General features: G+C 39.0%; 1 pseudogene; it reads left to right on the top strand.

Moving 5' to 3' along the window:
• Positions 1-7,093: 7,093 nt before the first annotated feature.
• LOC100629414 (small ribosomal subunit protein uS15-like) lies at positions 7,094-7,526 on the top strand (annotated as a pseudogene).
• Positions 7,527-7,922: the final 396 nt, after the last annotated feature.

The following is a 7,922-nucleotide window of genomic DNA, read 5'->3' as shown; positions in this document are numbered from 1 at the left end:
CAACTCAACAACCATAAAACAAATAATCTAATCAAAAATGGGAGAGGATCTGAACAGACATTTTTCCCAATAAGATATACAGATTGCCAACAGGCAATGATGGTGAAAACATGTTCAACATCACTAATTATTAGAGAAATGCAAATCAAAACTATAATGAGGGGCCAGCCCTGTGGCTGAGTGATTAAGTTTGTGTTCTCTGCTTTGGTGGCCCAGGGATTTGCCAGTTCAGATCCTGGGTGTGGACCTAGCATCACTCTTCAAGCTGTGCTGAGGTGGCATCCCATGAAGCAGAACTAGAAGGATCTACAGCTAGAATATACAACTATGTGCTGGGGGCCTTTGGGGGGAAGAAGGAAAAAAAATTATATTGGCAACAGATGTTAGCTCAGGGAAAATCTTTATGAAAAAACAAATTATAATGAGATATCACCCCACACCCATCAGAATTGCTGTTATTAAAAAGAAAACAAATAACCACTGTTAAAATGTGGAGAAAAAGGAGCCTTTGTGTACTGCTGGTGGGGATGTATTCAGCTCAGCTACTATGGAAATCAGTGTGAAAATTTCTCAAAAAATTAAAAATAGAAATATGATATGATCCAGCTATTCCACATCTGGGTATTTATCCAAAGAATATGAAAACACTAATTCAAAAAGATATATGCACTCCTATGTTCATTGCAGTGTTATTCACAATAGCCAAGACTTGATAGCACCTAAAAGCCCATCAATGGATGAACGGATAAAGATGTGGTGTATAATTACAATGGAATACTATTCAGCCATAAAAAGATGATATCTTGCCATTTGCAACAACATGGATAGATCTTGAGGATAGTATGCTAAGTGAAATAAGCCAGACAAAGACAATTACCATATGAATAACTTATATGTATAAGATAAACAAAAACAAACACATAGATACAGAGAACAGATCGGTGGTTACCAGAAGGGAAGGGGCAGGGGAAGGGTGAAAGATGTTAACAGGCACATGTGTGTGGTGACAAATGAAACTAGACTATTTGTGGTGAACATGATGCAGTCTATACTGAAGTCAAAACATAATGATGTACACTGGAAATTTTTTTTAAAAAAGTGGTTAAAAAATTGTATCAATACTTCCTTAGAAAGAAGGAAGGAAGGAAGGAAGGCAGGAAAGAGAGGGAGAGAGAAAGAAAGAAAGGAAGGAAGGAAGAAAGAAAGAAAGAAAAGAAGGAAAGAAAGAGAAAGAAAGAAAGGAAGGAAGGAAGGAAGAAAAGGAAGAAAGGAAGAAGGAAAAGAAAAGGGAAAGAAAAAAAGAAGGAAAAGAAAAGGGAAAGAAAAAAAGGAGGTGATTATGATTGCAAGGAAAATAGGGTCAGGAGTCTCTGAGCTGTAAGAAAGCAAATAGAAAAATAACATGTGTAAAACATTAAACTATAAACGTGTTTACAGGAAATCCACACTTTTCACATAAAACATTGCTTATAAGACTGTGATCCTGTCCTGTCCCCATGTACACACCTTCATGTGTCAGAAATACTGAACTACTGTTAGGAAAAATATTTTAAATGAATGGAATAAGAACCAATACAAATTTTGTTTAGGTGCAATGAAAAGCTACAGAAAAAAAATTACATGGTAAGCCAATTCCTTGTCATTGTGTACTACCTGTGTTGATTATCTGGTTACTATATTTTAATGCCATACTCTTTGAGAAAATTGTATGTGCTGTCTCTCAGAGTCCACCAGAAGCTGAACACGCTGTACATTGTACCATCACCATCAAACTGGGTTTAAAAGAATCTCCTATTGTCAAAAATTGCTTTTCACATCTCACTGCATCATGGAAACTCCCTTGTTTCCTCATCAAGATATCAGAAAAAATTCACATTTATATATTGAATTAAGTATTTATTAATTATTACAGTATTTTTGAGAAAGAAATACGAAGACTCCAGAGTTACTAAATGATCAGGATTTGAAAGGAGATCATACTAGAAACTGAATACTTGCAGCTTCATAATTCTGCCATATATATTTTTTTAATTCTTGACTTTAGTTAGGCTTTATTTGCTCTTGGTTTTCACCTCTATTATTCATATGATTAAGTATTTATATAAACATAAATGTTACATAAGCAATATGGCATTGTCATTTAAAATATTCAGAGTATTTCTGAAAATATTTGAACAACTAATCTGAAGAAAAGGGGATCTTGTTCTGCTCATGCATTGTCAATAGTAGAATGCACACAGAAGTGAGTCAGAAATCCTCATTTTGCTATGATTTGTCATAGAATAAAAGCATTATCTTTCAAATGTCACCCAAAGTATTTGAATACTGGTAAAATATGGTCCCACAAGAAATAGTGTGTTTACCTGTAATGAAACCCCTGTCTCCGTTTCCCATGTGCTTCATAGCATAGAATAGTGAGAACAATTTCTGGATTCTTACTCATCCTCTTAGACTCCCTGAGGAAATACCCAGCAATTTTTGGATTGTCCCTGAAACATTTGAAAGCTTAACAGAATGCGTTGGGGGTGTGTGTGTGGGGGGGAATTTGTGTTTATTAACAGTCCAGAACAATTTGTATTTACCAGCAAGTGAGTTAGATTTATTTGTTGGCTTGTGTATTACATTCCTACCTTTTACTCTGGATTAACTTTCTTTTTTTCCCCCCATTTTGATGATTAATTTTTATGTCCATGTGGCTAGGCTTAGTACCTAGGTGTTTGATCAGACATCGGTATAGACGTTGCTGTTGTAGGGGAGGAAGATATTTCCTCTACCCTCTCTGGGTTCTTCTGGCTGGAGAATGAATTAGATTCACATGAGACAGAATAACAGGAGAAAATTAAACAAACCTTTCTAACATGTATACATGGGAGAAGCTCAGGCAAGCTGAGCAACTCACCAAAATGGCTGAAGCCACCACCTTAAATATCATCTCAGCTAAAGACAAAGGAAGATGTTGGGAGTGGGGGAGAGTCAGTTACAGGAGGTTACCAGACAGGTGCAGTAAACAAAAGATTATTATGCAGATTTAAGTCCTTGCCTTCTGCATTGATTAAGAGTTTCTAGAGGGGCTGGCCCCGTGGCCAAGTAGTTAAGTTCCCGCGCTCTGCTGCAGCCAGCCCAGTGTTTCATTGGTGCAAATCCTGGGCATGGACATGGCACTGCTCATCAAACCATGCTGAGGCAATGCCCCACATGCCACAACTAGAAGGAGGAACAATGAAGAATATACAACTATGTACCAGGGAGCTTTGGGGAGAAAAAGGAAAAAATAAAATCTTTAAAATAAAAAGAGTTTCTAGAGATAAGATCATCCCCCCTTCTTCTTGGTACAGAGAGGGAGACACATTTACAGATGGAGATTTCCTTTACAATGTAATTGTTTCTTAACAAAGGGTAAGTAAACTCTGCTTTTCAGAGTTTCTTTCCTGTCTGCAGTTTATTAAAAGTAACCAGTCCCAAATAATCCTCATGCCAAAGAGACATATCTTAGGGTGGCCAATTCCCATCCCCCACATTGTGAAGATACTTTTTAGATGTGATTAAGTTTTAAATTGGTAGATTTAAGCACAGTTAATTCTCCCCCAGGATGTTTCACATGTGACTGAAATGTCCCTTTTACAATAGTCATGAGACTGCTCTGTCAGCGCAGCGATTGATGGACACAGCAGGTAGTAGCTCTGCTGTCTCGGTGGACACAGCAGGGTGGCAGGTCTGTTGTCTCCAGCTGGGTGGCCACAGGTGAGCGCAGCAATCGCTCTTAACCATGCCATTTGCAACAACATGGGTAATGGGAGCAGATTAGTGGTTACCAGAGGGGTAGGGTGTGTGTTTGTGGGGGGGGGCAAAAGGGGCAAAGGGGCACATATGCATGGTGATGGATAAAAACTAGACTATTGGTGGTGAACATGACACAGTTTATACAGAAACTGATATATAATAGCTTACACATGAAGTTTACACAATTTTATAAGCCAATATGGCCTCAATAAAATAATTAAACAAAAAAATAATCTAGGACACCTACCAATCCCTAAAGCCTAGATTTTTAATGTACTCAAGTTTCCTCCATCTCCCCAGGGCACAAATAGCCAGTGAGATTCCATTCCATACTGTGTAGACCAGCCTGTGTACACTACTGGCTTGTTCTTAACTCCACCTCTCTCTTTTCTTTTTTCTTTCTCTTCTTTTATCTTTTCACCTCTCTTCTTCCCTCTGATCTCCTTTCCCCTTTCCTTTTGTCCACCTCCCTTGCCCCCTCTCTCATTCTCTTTCTTCTTTATTTTATTCATCAAATATATATTAACACTTATTATATATGGGGCCCTATATCAGGCAACAGGAACACTATGTTAGAGTTTATGGTTGAATAGAGAGGTGAATATTAATAAAATGTTCACAAATTGTGATGTCTTCTATAAAGGTAAAGAAAAGAGAGATATAATAGTAGGTTCCAGAGACCTGGTCTGATCTAGAGTGTTTGAGAACACATTCTTAGTTTTAAAATTATATCTGAGAGGTAAGTTGAATTTACTAACTTACTCCCCTTTTCTCTTTTCTGTTTCATTTCTGACAGAGAAATCTCCTCATCTGCCAGTTGCTGACACATATGCCCCAATGTATTGTTTTTATACCTTCTTGCTATGCTACAATTTTCCCAATAATCAATAAAGTTTCCCTGAAACTAGGTTTTGGACATGTATTTAACATTTAACAAGTCTAAAGATGTTATCAGTGAAAAGTTGACCTTGAAACTCCCCCATTGACTGGTGCCCCCATGGACATCTGTCTCCCTTGCCCTTCTTGCACATCCCCTGATTTGGGGCTGGCCTCCTCTGGAAACCCAGACTGGACTCAATCTCTCTAGCTTCCCCATCGTTGTTTCTCTTCCTGTTAATTTTTCACTAAGTGAAACAAATCAAAAATCTTATTAAAGAAAATTTCCAATGTCACTGATGTACTTACTATATTCTAAGGCAACAAAGTATATTTTAATCATAGTTTTAGTAGCAAGGTATGATTTAAATCAATTTTACCTGATAAAGCTGAATGCTGGCAAGGGTGTGGAGAAAATAGAAATTCTAATTCAATGTTACTGACACTAAAATTTGGAGGATTTATTGGCAGTGTCTACCAAGATTTTAAATGTACATGCTTCTTTACCCAGCAGATCCTCTCCAGGACATACTTGTACAAATTTTGCAAAGATGAATGTAGGAGAATGTTCACTGCTTTTCTTATAATAAAAATTTAAAACAACCAAAAGGCCCACCACTGGGGACTTGAGAAATAAATAGTTCAATCATACACAAAGAATCTTGCTGCCAATAAAAGTGATGAGATAAATCAGTATGGACTGACAAGGAAAGGTGTTCACAATATATTGTTAAGTGGAAAAAAATCAAAGTATAGGATGATGTAGGAATATGATACTATTCCTGAAAAAAAATTACAAATAGCAGCTCTGAAAGAATAAGTGAATACTAGCCATCTCTGGGTGGTAGGATATCTGGGTACATTCATTTCCCAATGCATCACCTCTGTAATGTTTGAACTTTCATAATAAGCATGTATTATTTTGTTAAATAAGTAATCATGGCTCTATAATATTATTATATATTAACTTACAGTGGAGTTTTCCCCCTCCTATTCCCTACCTTTTATTTGAGCAGTTTCTGTCCTTCATTTTCTCAAGGAATGTAACAGAAAATTTTAAAAAAATCCTCTCCAGTCTTTCTGGCTTTTGCCTTTAGGGGAAGAGATGTTATTATGTGCATAAACAAAATGCTTTATTCAGCAGCAGTAGGAATGCAGAGTCTTCTTCATCCTAGGAAAAGGTGCAACCTGACTGAGGTGAGAAAGGAGAGAGAGCCTGAGAAGCCATCAGAGGGAGAAAGACATCTTTTAATATCATAGAGCAGAAATAACCCACACACTGTTCGCAGTAGATAGACCCAACAGGAGTAGGGGCCCAGCGTTGCCAGGCCTTTTGATTTTTTCCTTCTTCTCCCCAAAACCCGCCAGTATATAGTTGTATATTCTAGGTGTAGGTCCTTCTTGGTTGTGCTGTGTGGGACGCTGTCTCAGCATGGCTTGATGAGCAGTGCCATGTCCATGGCCAGGATCTGAACTGATGAAACCCTGGGCTGCAGAAGCAGAGCACACAAACTTAACCACTTGGCCACAGGGCTGGCCCCCTCTTTTGATTTTTGACATCAAAGCTTAAGTTAAAAACTCTTAAGTTTTAATTGGCTCAATTGTGCAGGTCAATCTAAGTGTACCTAGATACATTTGGGCTGCTATAACAAAATATCATAGACTCGGTGGCTTATAAAAAACAGAAGCATTTCTCACAGTTCTGGAGGCTGGGAAGTCTAAGATCAAGGCACCAGAAGATTCAGTGTTTGGAGAACTCTCACTTCCTGGTTCATTGTCATCTTCTCACTGTGTCCTCACACAGTGAAAGAGGTAAGGGAGCTCTCTGGGACCTCTTTTTTAAAGGGACTAATCCCATTCAATAGCACTCCATCCTCATGACCTAACCACCTCCTGAAGGCCCCAGCTCCAAATACCATCATTTGGAGGTTAGGTTTTCAACATATGAATTTGGGAGAAGGACATAAACATTCAGTCCACTGCAGTGCCTATGAGTTAAATCCAACCTACAGGCCACACGTGTGTGAACTGATCAAGGAGGAAGTGGCAGCCTCATGTGTTCCAAACATTAGCCAAGAAACAGGAGCTGTGAACATCTCTCTCCACAGGTGCCAGAGTAGACCAGGACCACATGCTCCTTCCCACCCCGATACCCTGCTTAAGGCCCAGAACCATAGATGTTGGATTAAAGAAGAGAGACGAGGGAACAAGAAACCCAAAAAGACCTGATGTGATGCTTTTTATCTGCTAGTATAGGTGAATAGAGCCCAGAGTCATAAATGAAATTGGGTAAGAAAAGAAATAATCATTAATAATATGCATTATTTTTTGTAACCCTTGTAGCAAAAACAGGTGCTCTGCCCAGCCCCCTGAGGAGCCAGCTTTTTCTCAAGAACCACAGCCCTGGGGCTTTTTCTGTTGCCTGACCACCACCATCATGGGTCACATGCATGCTCCTGGGAAGGGCTTGTCCCAGTAGGCTCTGTCCTTCTGCCACAGCATCCCCACCTGGCTTCAGTTGATGTCTGATGACACAAAAGGGTAGATCTACAAACTGGCCAGTAAATGCCTGACTCCCTCACAAATTGATATGGTCCTGAGAAACTCACATGGCACTGAACAAGTATGTTTTGTGACAGACAAAAAAATCTTGAGAATTGTTAAGTACAAAGGACTCAAGTTCTTAATTTAAGACAGCTGTTGCAGTTTGAAAGCATCTTGAGAGGAACAGAAAGGATAAGGGTGCTAAATTCCATCTGATTCTGATTGAGAGCCATATTCACCCATTGGCTAGATATTATAAGACTAGATGAGTCCTCTCCTTCAATTGGAAATATGAGTCATCCACTGCCCCTGCCCTGGTTGCATAAATTTGTCTATGTACTCAAGCAACAAATCATTGTTTAACTAGAAAAAAAAGAGAACCACAACCCTGGGCTGGCTTTACCTGACTGCTCCTGCTATCTCTTCCCACCAGCCTGCATACATGGTTCTTTCTCTTCCTGCCGAGCCCATGCCAGGAATCCTCAGTTCCCCATCTTCCACCATTGTCATCAGGACACAAGAGAAAGTTAGGCCCATGTAACCGGGGTTGTTAGTGAGAGTCAGAGGGAAGCACTTATATTTCTGAGATTGTGAGAAAAATGAGTTTCTGGAATACCAAGCTGTAACCTGGAACAAAGAGAAACAATGTAATAAGGAGGGTTTTGTTTCTTCAGTGCAGTGAATAGTATAAATTCACCATAGTAAGTCTGTTACCAAACCTG

This window comes from Equus caballus, chromosome 14, assembly GCF_041296265.1.
Source record: "Equus caballus isolate H_3958 breed thoroughbred chromosome 14, TB-T2T, whole genome shotgun sequence".
Classification (NCBI taxonomy): domain Eukaryota; kingdom Metazoa; phylum Chordata; class Mammalia; order Perissodactyla; family Equidae; genus Equus; species Equus caballus.
Note: the sequence above shows the minus strand (reverse complement) of the source record. Positions and strands in the feature narration are given on the sequence as shown.